Here is a 22,159-nt window from a genome sequence, read left to right as displayed (position 1 = left end):
CCTCCCATTCTACTTCATCTTCTCCATAAATCACATGTGCAGCAGCAGCAGCTCACCTGAGGCAATAGAGGTTTTATCCACCAGTATTTATCCAGCTGGAAGAAGTTGGTCCCAAAATGAGAGAAAGCTAAGGCAAAAAATTCCCCACAATCCCCAGGTCAGGGAAGCTAATGCAAATGAATGTGAGTTTATATTATTCTGTCCCTGTTGTGCTGTCCCTGGTACAGTCTACACTGTGGCAATCAGTCCTTGTGCAATGCCTTCAAGTGGGAGTACGGATTTGCTTCGGCTGACCTCAGTAGAGTGTTCAGAGGAGTCAGAATTTGGTTATTTCTCCTTATCAGCCAACGTCTGACAGCAGGGCTCCATCCTCTCTTACCGTCTTTGTTCAAAACTGAATAGTTTTTTGGATTTTTTCACACAATGGCCTCAGCTCTCTCATACCTTCCTGTGCAAAGGGTCGTACACCTGGAAAGAAATTGGGAAAGGATGAAGGCTGGTTTAGCAAGCTAGGAAATGAATCAGTAACATAAGGAGAGAAAAGGAACAACTAATTTGTTTGGGAGAAAAGACTCCTTGTGTTGCCTTGGGCAAGCTTCAAGCTCAAATTCTTCTAGCTCTAAACCATATACTTTCTGTGAATAGATCTCCTTCACAGAAGATCCCAAGTGCCTAGGGACAGCCACACACATACCAGTGCTTTGAGACTTCTGCAAATTATAATTGCAGCAGTTCACATGAAAATGGCATTCACTAGCCTGATTTTGGTACCTGTAATTCAAGCTATTTAGTTTTCAATGCACTCTTAAAGTCAGGGATTGTAAATAGGAAGATGCTGTAGCTGACTATGACTGTTTTCAGGAGGAGTTTTAGATTTTAGAGGGAAAACTAAGACCTAGATTCCTATATGGCCCGTTAGAGTTGAGTGTGCTTTACTAGAGTTTGTCCCCTTCTTAGAATCTTCACACTTTATGACAGACCACAAGGTTACAGCAGAAGCAAAAGCTCAGTGTAGCTTTTGAAGATGGATCTCTGTGCCTTGTGAACAGGAAAAACAAACGGCATTCAAGCTGCTGCACAGTAGATAATCACTCTTCATTATTCCAAACAAATTTTCTCAACACTATTCCCAAAACAAAAGAGAGGACTGCCTGAAAAGATATTGGGAACTTAAAATCTTTAGCTTGAAGAACTGTTGCAGACTGTGTATTGTTTTGCAGTTGGAAATGTGCAACTGACAGTAAAAATTTGTATGTGTCTGTGTATGTCTGCAGTGTGTGAAGTCTAGAGGGATTATTCCATGTTAATGAGAGCCAAGGAATTCCTCTAGCAACATCCTGTCTAAGTGAGAATCACATAATTTAATGCTGGCCAGTGGCAGTTTTAACTTACATGCCATTTTCAAAATTGTCCATTTTTTTCTACTCTTTGAGGAAAGAAAAGCTGTAACTGTACTCAGCTTTGCTAGCCCCTTCTATTTTGCATGTCCACTAACCATTCTACAAAACAGAGTTGTACACTTAAATCCTGCAAGTGGAGCACATGCTATTTCCTTAATGAAAAAGTACTGATTTTGCTGAATGAAACTGGTAATACTACACAAGTCTTCCCCCAAGTCTATTAAATGAAACTCCTGTCTATGCAGTCTGTAAATCACAGCAGATCATGCTCCTAGAGTCTGTTCTTCCTCTTCTCTGACTCCCTTCTGGGTTATTTTTCTGTAAAGCAGTGGAAAGGGACGTCTTTCAATGAAGAGCAGTTGTTCTTTTCGTTAATTTCTTTGTTTTAGTGTCCCTAGCCAATGGAAAATGTAATAAGTCTCCCAGTTTATTTTCTAAAATCTGTAAATAAATACAGACTAAAATATAGGACCTTTCTGTCTGCTGGACTCAAATCTGTGAGAATTTCTTAAATTCTTAAATGAAAGCCTATAATCCATAGCACTTTATAATAACTTAATTCACAATTCCTGCCATTTTTCAAAACAATTGCTTAACAGTAACTCATCGAGTGTCCAAAACTGAAGCTGAAAAACAGCTAGCTCTGATTTGTTGACAAACTGCACAAAGCTCTTGTTTTAGGCAATTTTTTCAGCTTGAACATTTCTTCAGAATTCCCCATCTAGGCTAGACATGGATATAATGCAAGGCTACAATCTTTACACAGTAAAATGTCACAGAGAACATCTGTATAAGAAAACATAAACTGCAAAACAAAACTCAAGATTTTTTTTTACTACAGCTTTAATTGGATTAAAAATATTTTTCACTATACCAGTACAAATTAATCCATTTTATAGTATTGCTGTTAGAAGGGGAAATGTGGTATTAATGATACAGATTAACGATTCACCATCTTTCCACCCCTAAACTTCTTGCCATACCAAGCACTGAAAAGAAAAGGTATAGAAAACTGCCATAGTGTCTCTATTCAGCAGGTAATTAACAGAAGCAGGTAATTAACAGGAAGATGGGGCCTCCACAGAATTCCAGGAAAGCTACCCAATAACAAAAATTAAGATTCTATGCAGATAAATGCTTCTTTCTTTATTTGGCCCTTGATGAACGCATGTACAAAATCCATAACTGTTGTGGCTTACAAAAGAACTGAGGAAAGGCCAAAAAATATTTCCTGCAAAGATTTTAAGGTAGCATTAGGTAAGACTCTTTTTAAAATAGTACCATTAAAGGTTGGCTGGAGATTACAGTAGCAAAGATCCAAAAAAGCCCATCCAAGACAGTATTTTGTTTAAAATTATAAAATCTCTATAGAATGATTCAGAAGTAGTGGGGCCTTTTTTTTAGTTCCTGTACAATAATTTAAATATGAAGCAAACCCTCAACAATTCGTATTAACATCCATTTCTTTTATTCTCAAAGTAATCTTAGTAGGTGGAGGGAGGGAGGGAGAAGCAAACGTTTTAAGCATTTTCTAGCTTGATGTGGGGGTGGAAAAAGAAGCTTGTAGAATCTGATAGTGACTGCCCCTCGAAAACAATAATTAGCTTGAGAAAAGCACAGCAGTTTCAGCTGTCAAAAGGCACGAAATCCCAGTGTCACCAGTTTGATCAGCTCATTGATAGGATATGCAAAGGCCTGTTCAGAAATGAAGGAGGAGCAGTGATAGGGATCAGCATGTTTGTACCGTGTCAATTTTAGGCAGTGAAAAAATATGATGATTGTCAAATTTGAAAAAGTAAAAATGTATCCCAGAAACAGTGAATTACAATTCTAAGGATGATGTCTTAGCTAAGACTTGCCTTTCACTTTTCTGAAAGAGTAAACAAAATACATGCTAAAAAAAATTCATAAGCAAAAGAAAAGGAGAAAAAAAGCAGGACAAAAGTCTTTGTAAACTGATCTCACTTGCTTCTTGGACATAAAAATATTCATAACTATGCAAAAGAAATTTTCTTTTAAGTTACTAATAGAGGAAAAAAAACCAAGAATATTCCGACACATCTTTTTATTATTTTTATTTACTGGCTGGCTTTTCTGGTGCCTTATAAATCAAGAAAGTCACAGTTTCTGCCACAGCAAGTTTGTCACCTTTGCTAAAAAATACCCTGTAGAGAGACCACATATTCACTCAGGTTGAAGGTCAAAACTTCAGGTTTTGTTTGTGTCTTTTGCAGAAAAGCACATTTTTCCTAGTCAGCCTGTTTCAATTGGGAGCAGTGCATTTGTAAAATGGTTGGCTAAAGACTAGAAGCTCTTTGTGCAGGGTTCATCGTTTGCTGTATTTTTCCAGCATGCTCAGCACGCCAGAGACCTGGCCTCCTGGGTTATGGCTAACCACGGACAGTGCAATGCAATAAATATTTGGAAAATAAAACCTGGGTGGGAACATGCTAAGGGGATTACAGAAAATAACTCTCCTGCTACCTTCCTACAGCCTCTGTGAATCCACAAACACACAGACATACACAAATAAAATCTGATGTATAAATCAGAGCATCCTCAGCTGCTGGAAAACCATTATCAATATTCTTACTTTGGGAAATGAACCCTCCAGAAGCAACCTATACCAGCAGTTCCTACCAGTCTGTCATTTCTGCATTTTAGGGGGAAGAAAAAAACCCCAAAACTTTATTGTCATATTGGAAAAGGGAAAGGGGGTTCCTGGCTTTCTTTGCATGGGCGTGAATGAACAGGAGCAATCATAACAGCAATAACCCTGCAACTGCAGCTGTCTTACTCTAATCTGCTTTAGGTACAGCACTCACGACAGCGTACAGAATTTAAAAGGCCACAGGCCCAGCTATGCACAGAAACCTATGTACACAGGGTGATGCTTTGATTGTATGCAACCAGCACTTTAGGGATGCTTAAAAACTTTGTTTCTACAGAGCCGAAACCAGAACTCTCTTTTCTGAGAATCAAAAGCATTTGCCGTTTCTGTTTCCACACAAAAAATAAAAAAAATAAAAAATAATAAAAAAAAAAAAATACAGATGCAACACAGATAATAAAACTGATCAAATGGTACTTCTTGATCAAAAAGGAACGTAAATTCAAGAACCATGCCATTTAGGAGACTCCATGCCTTCTGCATCGAATCAGGTGAAGCTGTTGAACTACTATTTTCCTGACACAAACAAAATTTTAAAATGTCGAAAAAGAAACCACACTGGATATTTTCTAGTGATTTTTGCATGTATCTCTGAGGAACACACATATAACTTTCTTAGCACAATTTTAAAACATGCTTAAAACTTTGCTTCCAAATATAAATATTGCAGGGAGTGACTGAATTTAAGAAAAAAGTGCTCACTCATAGAAAACTAAATGTATATTTTTTGTGAAAAAGAGATATAATCCTGACCTTTCCTCTGTCAGTTGGATTTTTGTCAAAATACAAGTAGATTAAAACACAAGATATTTCTACAATAACTCTCCTACACATGAATTTTCCTTTCCATATCTAGTACCAAACACACAATCTATGAACAAATAAATAGATAAATAAGTTCTTAACTGTTTGGGTTTGGGTTTTTGGTTTTTTTTCCCTTAAATGAAAAACAAAAAGTGATATTTTTAATTCTGATAAAGACTATTTCAATTGCAGAACTTCTTGTGCTTCAAGCCTGGTGCATTAAGTGAAATGTTATTCACTTAAATTACAGAATCTCTGGAAAGGCATGAAATCGTTCCAATGGAAATCTTAATTATTAAGAAAACCCAGATTGGAATTATTTTTAGCTAATTGGAGAAGAAAATACTTTTAAAACCTCCATATTTGAGAAGGTGCATCTATAATATTCCTGCAATGTCTCTTGGTTTTGGAATGTAGCATATTATTCAGCCCTAGTCCTTTGATGTGTGTTTTTCCCTCAATCCATGCTCCAACAATTCTGTCATACAGAGAACTGAAAATTAAGTTATTCTCACCAGCAATACTCCCCCACAAAGAATCTATCAAACCACAGATATAAACCTCAGAACAATCCCTGCCAGGTTTCTCATGCAAATGACGCAGAAAAACTTACAAGAGCACTTTAAGATATTGAGAACCCTTCAATACAACCCAGTATAATAACTTTTACTTGCTAATTTCTATGGGTCAGTTGCAAAGGAATAGACCTGTCAATCTTTTTCAGATGTAGCAGAATTTGTCTGTCTGCAAACAGGGATGCTTTGTTGTTGCCATAGATACTAATCCTCCACTTTCCTTCTGTTGACACAGCTAGTCACACTCTAAACTACCTGATCACACTTTTAATAGGCAGCTGACTCCAGTACCATAAAATGCTCAAATCAAGTTCACAACACTTGACGCATCCACTGTTGCATTAAGAAAAAAAAAACCAAAAAAAAAAAAAAAACTAAAAAAAAAACCCCCAAAAATTGTAATAAAGTGTTGTTTAAGGATAATTCTACTACTTGTCAAAAAAAAGTAGATTGTGTAGAAATAGTGCCTGTCTAACAATGTCTTTGCTCGAATTTCAACTTAATTATATTATTCTAAGTGAATTGCTATAATAGAGAAAACATTATTTTGAAACTGCTTTTTTTTTATAACTCAGATACATGTTTCCCTTAAGCACTAATTGATTAAGCATGCAAAATAGTGTAACAGATAGACAAGAGGTAATTTTTGCTTCTTTTCACAGAATTCAGTACATTATATCATTTTCAAAGTTTAAAACCTGACAAGAAAACAAATGTGGAAGTGACTCACACCCCACAATACAGCTATGTTCTGAAAAAGAAAACTTTCATTTGTACGACTTCAAAGTTTGTGATTTTTAATAAACATTTGAAAATTAAATTTGCTTCAAATCTATTCATACCTTTTTGGCTTGCAAATCAAATAATCAGAAGTAAGCTTTTTTCTCTGTAAAAAAGGAAAAGTTCAATACATTTTCCTTTATCTGGTTTCAAATAAGTTTACAAGTTTTCCTTTCATTATTCATTGCTTAACTCAAAGTTGAAAGGGATAAAAACAACAAAATGAAAGTACATTAAAATTAACTATTTAACTTAAATGAACTTTTTGCTTCTAAAATGAAAGTATTAATTAATTTTTTTGTAATGGCATTATTTTGATGTTTATGATATCAAGTTCTTTTGCATGTTGGCAGTAAAATGTCTCTACTTCCATTCTTCAAGTTGTCTTCAGCTGTCTTCAGTCCTAAACTGCTAATTCTCTTCCCAGTTCCTTCCAATACAGAATAAAAATTCTAAAGGTAATTTTCCAAAGCTATTTTGCCCTCCTTTATCATATATTAGAAAAAGTTTGTTGTGACTCCTTCAATTAATAAGAAAAATTTATGTGTATCATTAATTACATCAGTAGAAATCATAAATCATCAGTGAACGGTGCAATTAATTATCTTAAAGTCATGTGAAGACAAATGACAGGCAGATAAATCCTCAGACCCTTCAGATCAGAGTCAAATGGGAGAGAAAAATGGAAAAGAAGGGATGCAACAAAATCAGCAACAGTTTATGAATTAGTATACATGAACTGTTTTCCTATTTTATCAAGGTTTATAAAGAGATTGCAGCAAAACTAACACAATAATAAAAGTCATGACTGTGTCTATTACAGGCCTAAATTTTCAAGGTTGCATATTTTCATTTTCACTATTCATAAACAGACTAAAAAGCATTATTTTATACTGCATTTGCTTTATATTATTCTTTCTTTTGGAGAAGTGTAGCACAAATGCCAGAAAGATCAAGCACCTTTTTTAAAAGTATTTTGCCATCTTTACTGCTACAATGTCAGTGACATGATCTTCTAACCAACTTTTCTTCTGCTGAAAAAATTGATAGTGTGACTAAAAAATAGTAATTTTCTGCATGCATATTAGTCATATATGAATGACACAACCTACTAATTTAACTCTATTAATCTTTTTCTCAAATATTTGCACCAGGAAAGGTGGCTCAAAACACCCAGGAAAACACAGAAGAACAACATAAGTACTGCACAGCTCAAAACACAGGCTTTTCTTGAAAACTGAGCCAAATAGACAGGCTTAGAGGTCTCTTGAAATTTAACAAAAGTTGCTATTCTTGCAATCCAAAGTAGGTATTTTTCACAGTATTGCTGCGTACACAAAGGTGTGCAAACTGTTATAAGGAGAGAGAAAAGAGGGAGGGAGGATGGAAGGGAAAGGCAGGGAAAGGAATGGGAGGGAGGGAGGGAGGGTATAGATAACAGTAGATACCAATTCTGTAGGTGCCCATACATACTTACATGTCTCTAGCAGCTCACACAGTTCTAACTTCCTCTCTTTGTTGCAGTCAGAGGGCTTAGGACAGAGCCACCAATACCTACATTATAAAATTTTTCAAGTTCAGAATTTAAACACAGTTTTTCCAGTTAATTAAATAGACATACAGTATAGATTACCAAATTATTTACAAAATATTAAGGTATTCACAGTTTTCATGTGCACTGACACTTAGCACTTTTCCAATTTTCTTCCATCCACAGGGTATGCACAGGGAATACTAGAGTGAACATGTGTACATGTATGTGTATGAACACATAACACAAGTCAGCATCATTGTATTTTGTACTAGAGGAGAACACACAGCAGAATCAAAACTTTTGCTTTTGGCCTTAATACTTTTAGAGCATGCAGGCTTTCAGGCTGCAGAATTGATATACAGCTGTGAAGAACACCTGTTTTAAATCACTACACAGGACACCATGCAAAGAGGGGTCTGCAAAGAGAGAGGGTGAGTTCTGGGACTTTAAGCTATTCTTATCTCACAGGCACATGAATTTTATAAACTTTTTCTTTAGTTAGGCCAGCTAGTGAAAGAAAAACATGTCTGTTATCATTGCCCATCTTTTACCTGCACAATTAAGGCCAGGGTTTTTAAATCCCTTATTTGTTCTAAAATTCAGTTGTGCAACGTCACAATCAAAATGTCAGCAGCCACTTAAATTTTATTCAGAAAAATGTTCCTACTTTGGTTTCAGTAACAGACCTAAGAATGACACAAGAAAGTGAGCCATTTGCTAAAGAATCTTTACGAAAAGCAAGGTTTTCTGTTTAAGTCTCACACCAGTGAGAGCACTTGGCATTTATTCTTGTCAGCATCAACAACATTATGATTTTTTGTATAGTATTGAACTTATCATTGTGCACAGAGACACAAAACTTTTACCTTCAGATGAAGAAGAAGACACATTTATCATTAGCTTTTCCGAAGACATAGGGAGTCATAGCATTTCCCTTGACCTTAAAAAAAGCCATTCATTTACAGTACTGTTCTTCTTTTTTCTGGAAAGAGAGCTGTTTTTGCTATCCATGTGATAAGTGGTACACACTAAACTAAATCATAAGCAGGCCAATTAGGATCAGTCATGGGTTTTGGGTGTCAGTTACAAATGATAATCTTTTACATTCAGCTGTACCTGAATACTCCATTCCTTGAATAATTCCAAGAGAAAATGAATAGACTTACCCACTGAATAAACTATGTGTTAAACACAAAGTTAAACAGTGGGAAATTTGCTTTATATTTCAGTTGGAAATAATGTCTCCATTGTGTTCTTTTCCCATATAAGCTTGTTTGTTGTGCTGTTCCTTCACTGAAGCAGCACAAGAAAATGAAGATGTGAGGTTGTCTGTAAAGCCAGTTTTACCCATGAAGGTCAAGAGCAACACTAAAGGCAAAATACTAAAAATACGTTAAATTATCAGAATCTTTTTCCAATCCAATGCCAGTTGGAACCATTTCCCCAAACATAATACATTACTGGAATATACCTTGTTTTCTTTTTCTTCATTTCTGTTTCACTGGTAAAGATGACCTATCACAGATCCATTTCCCACTGTTTCCAACCCTTTTTCGTCCAGGCTGCACATTGCAACTTCCCAGTTTCAACAAAAGAAAGGATTTACAGATCAAGGAATATTGATTTTATTACAAAGTCAATGCCATATATCCTAAGTGGGCATCAAACAACAGAGGTTAATTTACAGTCATGTACATGAGACAATTAAGGACAAACCTTTCTGCCAGAACTGCTGTTCAAAAACAGAAAATGGGCTGAATAGACCAAAACCAACTTAACAAGACTGCCAGATTAACTACTGCTGAAAAATGGAGACCTGATCCATCAAAAAGTAACACAAATACAACAGGCTTTCTATTTATATTCACTTTACTTTATGTCAATTCAGTGTTTTCCCTATCAATTTTTTCTCAAAGGCATCTCACTGCAGCACATAACCTATTTTCCTAAGTTCTGCATGTTTTGCTTGGTTGTAAAGTAACTACCTTGAACAGATCTAATTGTCATAGAGACTCTAAAGTCATTATAGGTCTTTATCCATTTAATTAAATTCTAAAAAAGATTTGTGAGGTTACTTCCTAAAACAAAATTCATTACACTCTTCATGTTTCTTCAGTGACACTTTGTGTATCACAGTGGCCCTTGATCATGGTATAGATTTTCAATCGTATATTGCAGATTTATTTGTATTTATTTCTGTTCTGATGTAAAGAATTGTTTTAAATATGTTGAGTCTTTAAAAATGCAGTACTACTAGTAGTAGCCTGTTCACTTTTTTCCAAAAAAAGTTTTTTCTCCATTTCCAAAAATGGAGATACGCCACAAAATTGAAGAAGACTTCTTTGCTCCTGGATAGAAAAAGAGAGACTGAAGGGAGAAAGAGTGCATGAGGGGATTCTCATTGTTCTTTTGGTTCTTTGTACTTTCAAAAAATATAGGTTTTTTTACCAAAAATATTACAGAACTATACTGTGCTGCTAATAAATAATAGTCTCTTTGTCTGTTCAAGGAATCTTCGTTTATCGCTCTTAGTCCTCCTGAGCAATATTTTATTTCAAAATTAGAGAAGTATTTTTGCTGTGTTAGTAAATGGCAAATAAGAATTTGTTTCATTTATTAACTGCATTTAGAAGTCTGTTGACAGATTTTTAAATGTGGAAATTTTCAGCTTTTATCACAATCATCTCCCATTCAAAAATAAATCAAAATTATTAATATATAAAATTTCATGATAGGTGAGATTTCAAAGACTAATCCCTGGGAAAAACAAAACTTTATTAAAAAATCATTTACCCAATTCTACTAGGTTTTGGGGTGGGAAGAGTAATACAAAGGATGAGTGTGATGGTAAAGTCTGGAAAGTTACTTAAAGGCTTTTCAAACCTACTTTAGACCTGGCTATGAATATGCTATGAATCCATTGTTCAAGAAAGATATTCTTCCTGACAAAATAAGTGAAATCTGTGTTGATTGACAGCTATGACAAAAAGTTCTGCTTGGCATCTGTGGAACTAGGATTTTTCTATAGGGATCTGCCCAGCTTCTTATTTCCTATCAGTTCAAGAAAGAATTTGCCTTATAGTTAATTGCTTTGGCATGAAATGGAGTGGTATTTACCCCCAGAAAGGATCTGCATTAATCATATTTGGCTGGATGTGAAGAAGACATTCACCTACACTATGAACACTGTCATGTAAAATAACAAAATACTTTTGTACCCTTAGATTACTATTATCTCTGTGGTCATGAGACAACTTGCCCAAACAATTTTGATGAAATATCATGAGCATGAATTAATGACTTTTCATTAATGTCACAAAATGCGGGGTTATCCTGTTTATGGGCAGTAGTGAGACAGATGTTTAAGCTAGTAAACTAACTAAATATGACAATCAGATAAAGACAATATCAATGAATTAAAGATTTTAGCTATAAGAGATTTTTCTTTCACACTGTAAAACACTTTGCACTGATTACTTTATAACATAAAATTGTTACACCTATGGAGATGCATCTTACTGAAGCTGTTTATATGTGTGGCATATTTCACGTTTGGAGCACACCTGACTCAATAAGGTAGAAATTTGTCCTTTCTGTGCCTGCCTAGGGGCACCTGAATCACAACAGCAGTGTCTGACTACCCATAATGAACAGATTAATTTACAGCATGTAGCATTTGAAAGGGTAAATGCCTATATGGATGTTTTTGTAAGCAAGCTACTCCCTCTGTCTGCATACGTTCATTGGCATTGGCTAATAGCCTCAAAATTTAATATTGTTTCTGTGTGAGTAAACAGCATTCCTGACTAGCAGTTTAACATCTGAGGATATACCAGAACTATCGCTCCTCCCACTGACAAAAATAATGTCTGAAAAGCAAAGGCAGTTTTATTTTCCAGAAAAAAAGACTGAGTCAGTACTTTTAAAAGGTTATTTGTGGTGGTGGCATGTGGTGAATCAATAAATTCTTTTACTGCTGTATTTGTAGATATTAATTTTTGTATAAAAAGTAGAGCTCTGATTGGCATGCAGACAATCTTTAACAGTATTTCTCCTGACTGTAATAAACTTCCAGATTACTTTATCTGCCTTTAATACCTGTTACTCTGTAGAAATATGCATGTATGTACAAACATTAACAGCTTTACAGTGAAGCAAGGATTAAAGAGGCTTTATCCTTTTATCTTTTTCATTATTATCAGCCACATGGTATGAGCTCCTGTATTACATGAGAAAAAACATCCCCTGCATTTAGATTATGGTAGTGTACTCTTGTTATGTGTGCCTAGAGATATATTAAATAAACATAGTCCTGTTTATTAGTTCTTTATGTATGATTAATATCATAACTGGAAAAAAAAATAAATAAAACCCTGTTTTATAAAGTTTGGCTGACAGCACATCCATACAGTTACATGCAAAATATTTGCTGCATAGCTGGAGATCACCTCAGACGAGGAATAGCTTTTCCACATAAGCTTAATAAACAGGCAGGTCAAGAAAGGTATGAAAACAATGTCCACACTGTGAAACTCCCTTTGGGTGCATAAAGGAGAGCATTGTATAGTCTGGAGAGACACCACTTCAAGGTTCAGAGTTAGGTTAAATTAGCTGAAGGCCACTAAATAGCTTTGGGTGTATTTTTTACTTTCTTTTTTCACCACTTGCATGAAGGTAAAATGGTCTTAGAAAAAAGGAATAAGTTGGACTCAGGCTTTTTTTGTTTTTCAAATGTGATCTGGGCCACAGAAAAAAAAAAAAATGCAAGACAAACAATAACAGAGACCCAAAACAAAACGAAACGTTTGTGCTGCAGTTCCACAGATGAGGTGAAGTCCTTCCTGCTGCTGGGAAAAAACAGTTGCACAGTCACACAATGAATCTACATTATACAACATCTCTACAAAGTCCTAAGTAGCACGCTGCTAAGATAAAATTGATGGGTATTCTTCTCCAGAAATTTTCTATCCTTTCTACTAATAAAGCTTCTTACAAGTTTTCGTAACATATTTTATTGCTGCTGTTGTTATTATTATTACTACATTTCAGTGTCTCTATTTTATGAGAAATGAACTGATATTTTTGTATGGGTTAAACCAGACTATGGATTTTCCTTTTTGATATATTTTCATTTTCAGCCTTGGGGGGATTTTGTATATGAACATGTAGTTATTTGCATGACACTATGGACTGTTTTCTTCAGTCTTTCAATATAATTTTTTAAAAGTTGTTCATATGCATGGATTCTGACATGCCTAAAGTATATTCCACAGAGAAAATGCTGGTATCCAGCCACAAAGCTACATGGGTTGCAGTCACAACTTAAACAGTTAGGAGGCTGAATTCTGCAGGCAGAACGGGACCGAGCACAGACTCACCAAGATGAAAACAATTGTGAGAACTGTTGCATTTCCATTGGCTTTTAATACTACAAAATCTTTTGAAGTGGAAAAAGTCAGAACCCTAAACTAGCTCTGAAAACCCTTATTTTTGGTGAGCTTTCCCAAAGCAATTTTATAAATCCTGCTTTACAAATATGTAATTATGGAGCTAAAGTCAGAACTTGTTTGGTTTCAAAAAGGAATTAAATTCAGGCAACTTTTTGGAATGCAGTTTCAAGCAGGAATGAATGGTCACCTCCTTGTAGACAGTGATGCTGCTGCAGCTGATTCTATTCATTATACTGTATTTCATGTTTTCTTCACTGTCAACCCTTTATGTTAAATCAACTGTGTCAGGGAAGGACTTATGCACTACAGGAGCACATTACTGAGCTACTCTGGGCTTGCAGCTATGCACATGAGGGGAGAATCTGTCCTAATGAAACACAGGAGAATTTACTGAAAGAATTCTTCTGTTTATCCTTCTCCTGATTTCATTTCTTCCATTTCCTCACTTATCAAATGAAGAAATAGCTTTCTTCCATAACTTCGGTAGAGTTAATTCCCAGGATTCCCACTTTGATACTTCCAAGTTCCTGGGAACTCACATTCCTGCCAAGAGCAAAACCATTTAGTAAATCTCTAAGAGCTTTTGTAAATACGATGCCACACAGCAGATTAATCAGACTTTCAAAGCAAATAGCTGAGAGGTTTGGTAAACAAGATTTATAATAAAGCAAAATGTTAATATATCCATACATATATATACACATATATATATATATACACACATATATAGGTATAAATATATATGCACTAGCACTACAGCCAGGAAACTATTCATGCCTGGGACGACTGCATTATTAGTCACAGCACTGTGACCTCTCACCCCAAGTGATAAAGTACACAGGTCAGAATTGACAATACATACTCATGGCTGATCATGGCTGCCAGTTATTGATCCAAAGAGGGGAAAAAAAGAAAACTTTGCAGGAAAAAACATTGCTCTGAATTACAAACATGCATTCTCCTGAGACTCAGCAACTCTCTGAGTTTTTCCCACTGGAGTTGGAAAGCAAAAAGTGAGTTCAGCCAGTATTTAATATCAAGTGAATGTGGTGTTTAATCAATACTATTCTGCTTTTGTTCCACGATGTGGAAAGCAGTGTCTATTCATTCAGTAAAGGTTAATGCCAAGGGTCAAGTGATTTCACACTCTCTGTAGGATCCACAACATTTCAGTAGTTCAGATGCCTTGGACAATGATGACTCAGTTGGACTGATTTATTGCCACTCTAAGGTCCTGCTTAATACTAAAGTGCTATCTTATGATAATACCTCAGAAAATAGCACTGATAAAAAAAGAGGCTATAATTACCTACATTTTGAAGTAATGTCTTCATCTCTAACATCCTACAAAGATGTAAGGTCCATTTAAAATGATCTGCTCCTTGTATTAGCGAGTCAGTTAAATCAGCTATTATCAGTGTTCTCTGGTTTATGAAATGCTATCTATGCAAAAGGAATCTGGCTGATGTATTAAGAAAAATGCAAATTGCAAGCAAATGTAATAGTGTACCTCATTTAACATACATTCTAATGTATGTTAAATGTCTGTCTGCCCAAATAAAAAAATACTCTTCTAAGAAGACTGATTAATAAAACAAAAAACAGGAAAATTTTAAGACAAAGTAGAATAAAAATATAATAAACACAGATATTCTAAGTGGCCTTCGGTATGTGATACCACACAACCAATAGTATGTAAAATTCCTTCTATTTCTATTCCTCTAAAATTTCTAACTTGAGGGTAGATAGGCAAAAAGGGGAAGACTATAAACTCCCCCTCAATATGATACACTAAAAATGACATTAGGTGAGGTCATTGTCTAAATGTGAATGCATTTGACTTTGTCAAGGGTTCTAATTTTGAACATGTTAGGATCCCTGCTTATTATTCAGCAATGTCTTATTCAAGATGTGTTTTATATAATGAAAGAAGTTCAGATGTCACTAGGAAAATAGTGTGAGAAGAATTAATTGGAAGGCTTATCAGACAAAAGTAATTTAGAATCCAACTCTATCTAATATATCATTGAATGATGAATATATCAATCAATTAGCAAAATAAACTAAATTCTGCAAATTTGACTGAAGACATCCTATTATTATAAGTGGGAGGATATTTGGAACAGTTAATTACTCCTTATTTTAGGTTCTAAGTATGCAAAAATCCTTTATGTGAATTTTCAACACCCTTCTCTCCCCACAATTAGAGATATTTAGAAATTTCTTCTGACTTGTTTTAAATAATGATGTCATGTTTTCAATAACAGTATGGCAAACATAGAAGAAAGATATTTTAATGTGAATTAAAGGGAAAAAAAAATCCTGAATTCTTGCATCTGTGGGATACTGTGTTGTCTTACAAAAAAGATTCATCAGTGAAAAAAAAAAAACAAAAAACCAAAATGTTCATTGTTACATTTACTGAAAATGGGCTAGTTTTTATAAGAAAATATACATTACACGGCAACCAGTTTACTCTCTTTGATGGAATAAATTGTTACTGATAATTTTAAATGTTTAGTCAGTAAATTTCTTTCCACTCTTTCACTGCTCTGAATAGGAAATGTCAAAAATATCATAAAAGGCTAAGAAAGATGCTGAAATAATAATATTCTTAAAGACCAAGACAGCCCCTCTCCCCCCAGGCCCCTGTGCTTTATTTTCTAGATTTAAAATACTCTAAATTGTTCACAATTCAAGTCAACAGATTTATAATATCTGACATATGTTGATTTTTTCCTCTCCCAAAAAGGTTTCAAAGTCACAATCTGAAATATAAACCCCTATCACCTTTCTAGTTAAAATTTCATACAGAAATTTCAATGGGAATAGCTATCATACTTCAGAGATACAAAAAAAAAAAAATTCCAAAGATGTCTAGAACAGAAAAAAAAGTTTGCCTACTTAAAAAAAAAATAAAAAAAAATTAAAAAATAAGACCCATTTTGTTAGAAAAGAAAGTTTGTCTTTTCACTTGTACAAGAATCTCTCTTTAATTTATTTAAAATAAGAATGCCTTGGATAATCTCAGTTTGTGACAACAAAGACTTTGTCACACTCAATCAGACCACTGCACCGTTAAGTTCAGAATCTTGCCCGCAGGCCCAGTGGGTGCCCAATCTATCAGACAACAGGACCATCTATGGAAAAACACATATTCTTGCTGACCCTGTTGGGTGTGAGTCTCCACCTTAAAGAGGGAACTTTACTAATTTTTATTTTTTTTTTCCCCCAGCACTAAATAGTATTAGATGTGTCTTGCTGGTAGAGCTTTACAAGTTAACATTCAGCAAATTTATATACAGAAGTGTACAAAATGGTATCTTTCTTAATCCTAAATAATTTTATCATGAATGCATACAGGTCCAAATCAAATATAATACATATATGAAGAATAGCCATATATTTCTGCAATATCCCAAAATCATAGATAAGAACCAGAATTTTTGCATCACTTAATGAAATAAACAAGCTGAAAAATATGAAGATGGAAAAACTGGGCCAAAAACTATTGGTAGAAAATTTAGCATAACTGTATGATCTAATTATTCAAACATTTCAGCTTTTATCCAAAAACAGGGCTAAACAAGGCTGGATATTCTTTCTCTTTTGGGTACTGCAGTGGAATTCTAGTACAGAAGGCATTTTGTAGATTAAAAATTTACAAAAATTTTAAAAAGAGTAAGTTGTAGAGAGAAGAGAATGGCCATTCAGACCAAGATCCCTGTAATACCTAGTAGGATACCAAGAATAAAAATTTAAAAAAATAAAATAAAAAAAGAAGAAAAAACCACATGCCTAAAATTAGACTTCTGAATCCATATTTATGCAATTAAATAAAAGGCTTAATTATGGAGGCTGCTAAGCAGCCAGGAGCACCTATTTTACTTAGTGCCATCCTATTGCAGTGAGGGCAGTGAACTAGCTGGCTTCTGAAAAATATAGCTGAGTTTCCAGACTAATTATGCAAAATGCTTGCTTTGTGACAGAGTGCAGCATCAGTGAGATTTATACAAGCAGATTCAACTGCCTCTTATACACTGAGTGGTACAGAATGATTTTGGATCTCCATTCATGTGCAAGTTATATGTGATATGAATGAAGACATGAATCAATCATGAATAAAGTGTTTATTACAACTCTGTTACTAGTTCTGATTTATGCTCTTCTATTCTGTTTTGGTTTAATCTTTTTTTATCACTTTTTTTGGTTTAATCTTCAGCTGTACATGACTTTGGGGTTTGGGAAGCACTTGAAGTTTAGTTATGTAACATTATCAGAGCACAAGAAGTAAATTAAAATATACACAAATATTTTTTTTCCAAATATTACAAATTTTTAAAATATTTATTTAAGAATTTAATTCTTAGGAAACACAAGTACTGATTTCATATTACTACACCACCTGAAAAGCACATTCAAAATAATGGAAAAGTTAATCTTACTTTTTTATGAAAAAATAGCATATTATTATAGATGAGAAATGGTACTAAATACATCCATATTAAAAAAAATAAAAACAAAAAAACAACCCCCTTCCCCCCCAAAAAACTACCCAAAAAACCCAATCAAAAATACCCAAAACCACCCCAAACAAGAGTAATCTGAATTCTGCTCCAACAGCTAGTGTTTCTCAGCAGCAGTAAAGTACAAGACAGCAAAAGAACCCTGTCAAGTCTTAGAGTTCTTATGGGACAGGTTTCCCTGCAAGACTGAAATGTTGATTTGTAGGAAACTTAAATAAAAATATCTTTTCTAAATGAGGCTATCACCAAACCTTCACATGCAATCTTTTCTTCTAGAATTGTCTAGAAGTGCGCAGTGGATTTCATGCACTCAGGTGCAACCTGTTGAGAACACATATGTGCATATCTAATTTCTTAAAATTTCTATCTAATCTCCTAAAATTTCTTCTAATCTCTTAAAATTTTCAATTTGAAGTCTCCAACTGCTTAAGGTTGACTTCTAGTGACCCAGAAGATTCAGCAGCTAATGCCAGCATGCTGAACAAGACTGGCATCCTAACTGAACCCACTGGCTTTGGGAAGACAAGACAGTTTATGCTTCCAGCTGCACAAGAGTAAATGTGGCTTTTGATGTCACTGCGAGTTGCAATGGACACCACAGCAGGCTGAAAGGGATAAGCAAGCTCTCAGATATTTCTCATGCTATAGCTTCTTCAATCAGAAGAACTAAAACCAAGACAGGTCACCAAACCTAACTAAAACAAACCAGAATGGTAAAGAGCATATATTGCTTACCTTCTTATTTTCTTTCTTTCAATAATTTCTGCAAGCTCTTATTTATTTGGGAAGTGCAGATCACCATAACAGAGACTAGAAAGGAAGAATGTCCTGTTATTTTCAATTGTAATGGAAAATCCCATCTATTCTCAAAACTCTCATACCATTTTTAAAGTGACATTATTCCCTACAATGTCCACAATGTCTGAAACAAGAACTTGTGGAACTGTAAGCCAAATATTTTACTCATAGTTTTAACATCATATCTCTCAAGTATATGCCCAGGACTACACTGTGTGCCTCCAGTTAGCACAGTTTTTCCTCACCTCTCCATAATTTCACTTGCTATCCTCCTTACATCCTGCTGGCCTTTGCAAAGTATCCCTCAAAGGCATGGCACCTGTAGCTGTCCTCTCTCTGTTATTCATAGCAGGGGCCACTGGAGAGTGCAGCATCCTGAATCCTGACCTCAGGAATATTCAACAGCCCTGAAAATTTTCCTCACCTGTGAAGAAGGAGAAAAATAATTCCATGAAACTGCATGCAGCTGTTTTACCATGCAGCCTTATTCTGGTTTTAATATCATCAGTTTTTGAATTGAAATGTTATACAAATATGTCATTCTTTATGACAAGAGCCAAATAAATGCAAATACTATCATTAAACAGAAGCTTGAATCTGGGGTGTAATGGGGACATCAAATGACAGAGGCAGTAGCTTTTGCTCAAGGAAAGCAAATGTAAGCGCTCTTCATCTTAAAAGTGTGATGCCACTGCAGCACACCATTTGGGTTACACTGTTCTGGGTGCTACGTAGCATAAATACTCCAAACCAGGTCTTCAGCAGCTATCATTAAGCACAAGAATGTGATTCATCCCCAGGCTGAAACAATACACTATTAGCTGCTGTGATAAATCTCTTATTTCTGCTGGAGTCTGGGCTTGCCTGACCACACTCTGAAAAAAAGCCTCTAACTTCCCCTCAGAGATGAGACACATGCACACAGTCTCTTTGGTACAAAATACATAGTTTTTAAACACCATTTTTACCTGCAATATACATACGTGTCCTATGAGTCAGGCCTCACAACTTCATTTCTTGACTGTGATTATCAAACAGCACAAACTAGCTGACAAGAGGAACTAGAACTCTCCGTGAGTCAGTCAAAGACAGCACGGTTTGTCTAGCTTGGATAAAGAAGCCTTTAATCTTTACATGCACATTATTTGTTCTGCCATTGCACAGTGCCCACCATGGTGAGACCCTCATCTAGAGCTAGAGCAAACAGACAGTATAAAATAGTGAAGCTCTTACCTCCTTTCATAACTGATGATTTATCATCTTCTCAGTCATCTAAATACTGTGCTTACTCATAATGCTGACTGAAGATCAAACGAGCGTATAGACAGCCTCCCCCCACAACCTCTCATCCCTCTCCCCACACAGCTGTTCACATCGTATTTGAGGTCAGTCCAGTCAAAGCTACCTCAGCTTTGCTACAATTTCTGACAATACTGTAGCTTTTGGATGCCAGTGCAAGCAAGCTGCCATCACATCCCCAGGATTAGGAAAAGATTTTAAATTTCAGTCAACTTGGCCTTATTTGTTTGCCTTAGCTAAGATGAGGAGTTGTCAAACTACACAATTTCCATAGCTGTCAAGGATGTTTTTGAACATGCAAATCTGCAGTACATTTTATCGCAAACATTGCAAAAAGCTTTAAAACCAGGACATATGAAATATGTATAGTTTTTTTTTGGTTACAAAAAAGTATCTATCTCAGCATATAGGCCTTCACCCTGCATATCAATGTATTGCTGTCTCTTTTGTTTTGTAGCCAAATGGAAACAATAAAGCATCAACAGCATTGTCAGCTCCTTCGATTTATCTTGTTTCAGCCTTTTATTATACCCAAGCATGAAGAATGTTATTCTTACTCCGGTTTTATTTTGCTTGGAAGCCTTGAAATTTTCTGATGATGTGATCTAATCTCATATACCAAGCTTAATTTACCCTATCAAGCAGGTCCAAGAGAGGTGGATGTACAAGGCAGCTGCTTGCCTAACATCCTGAGGGATGATGAGCAGTCTGGAGGGTACCGGGTTCATTTATCAGTTGTCAGATATACACTAGTCTTCCTCACACATGATCACACTGTCAACCCACGATCCAGAAAACATCTGACTGTGGTGTGTGCAGCACATTAAATGCGAGTAAAAGATGTCAGCATCTTAGCACTAAATATATTAGAAACTGTTTACAATAACTAGATAAATATAGTAACTCTTTCCAGCACCCGTCACCACTAATTAAAGTAAGTTTGTTTGAACAACAAGTACATTTAATATCAATGAACTTTATTATCATAAAATATATTTTAGGAAATGTATGTGTGAGCCCCAAACTCATTACATTTTGGGGTTTTTTAAACAAAGCTGTATAAATTCATACAAAGTTTAAACCGATTTAATTTACTTTAGGCGCACAGGCATCTCCTTTAGCTTTTTTACCCAACTCTCCTCTGTCTCCATAGCCCTCAGCTGCTGTTGATGCACACAGGAGCAGATGTGGTGGTGATTCATTAGCCATCAGGTCTGAGGATGAACCTTGTGTTCTTCTAGCTGTGTTATAAACCACAGCAAACTGGGTGTTCCACTCACAACAGAATTCTGCCCTTTTCACAGGAAAACACTCTTCGAGTTTTACCTGCCTAGAAGTTTTCCTCTTGGTTACAATTGGAGGTTTCATGTTTTATGGGCTACAATAACAAGGGAAGATCTGAAATGCTAATGAAAGACCCAGACAAAACAGACTGAAGGATCTGTTGGAGAAACTGCAGAATCAACCAAGATGCAGAGAGAGACAGTGTAAAGAGTACGGTATTTATCTCTATTGTGGCGTGTTGCCTTCATCATGGGGAAATGCTGAAGACTATTCCCTGGTTTTGAGCCTTTAGCTTAGGTTCATTTTAAATCATTTATTTTGAATAAGTGAGATCACTGTGTTCTGATTACAGGACCCCTATGCAAAATACCATGCTTCCCCACTTCCCACATGAAATAAACATACAGGAGCAAAACAGACAAGATTTCTTATTATATTTGGCAGTTAGTCTTATGACTCATCGCCAATATGCATTTTTTTCTAGAAACACACTTGTTATAGTATATATAGTGTGTTAAAACCTTTAAATTCTAGAATATTATAAGACTTAGATGAGCGCAGCTATTTCCAGTAGAGAAATACAGTTGTCAAAAAATAAGAGTGATTCAAACACTGCCCTTTGACGTTTTTAGGTTTTTTTTTAAGGACAAGAATCCTCTGTGCTCCCTCAGACATCTTCAAGTGGTTGTTGAAATGTATTATTCTGCATGTTTAATACCACGTAGGACTCTGAAGAGATGAAGTTATACAACGCCTTAGGCAATTATGAACAAGGATTATAGGGAAAAAGAAGGCTGCAATGTAGGGAATAAGCAGCATGATATAAACAGAATATTTGATATTTAGGGCAACAAAATAAATACCATGCTGTCTTGACTACCACAATGTAAGACACTGTTTCTTTTCTATGCATCTCAGATCTATTTATCTGAACCAGCAATGTTCAAATTCATTAATGAAGCCATTATTGATTTGTGGAACGTGACTTAAAATCTCAGCAAACACTGAACAATCTGTGAGAAGCTCTTAAATACTGAA

At 35.3% G+C, this 22,159-nt stretch overlaps 1 long non-coding RNA gene across 1 annotated transcript in view; it reads right to left on the bottom strand.

The window, feature by feature from the left end:
* Window positions 1-22,159, bottom strand: part of LOC111941843 (uncharacterized) — a 56,825-nt gene that overhangs the window by 3,847 nt on the left and 30,819 nt on the right. The window contains exons 2-5 of the long non-coding RNA XR_002870302.2: window positions 18,858-18,962; window positions 18,476-18,550; window positions 7,708-7,784; window positions 57-468 (exon numbers count right to left, since the gene is read on the bottom strand). This is a non-coding gene — a long non-coding RNA (uncharacterized LOC111941843). The remainder of the gene's footprint in view (window positions 1-56; window positions 469-7,707; window positions 7,785-18,475; window positions 18,551-18,857; window positions 18,963-22,159) is intronic.

The sequence above is a fragment of the Cyanistes caeruleus genome, chromosome Z (assembly GCF_971803275.1).
Source record: "Cyanistes caeruleus chromosome Z, bCyaCae1.hap1.1, whole genome shotgun sequence".
Classification (NCBI taxonomy): Eukaryota; Metazoa; Chordata; class Aves; order Passeriformes; family Paridae; genus Cyanistes; species Cyanistes caeruleus.
Note: the sequence above shows the minus strand (reverse complement) of the source record. Positions and strands in the feature narration are given on the sequence as shown.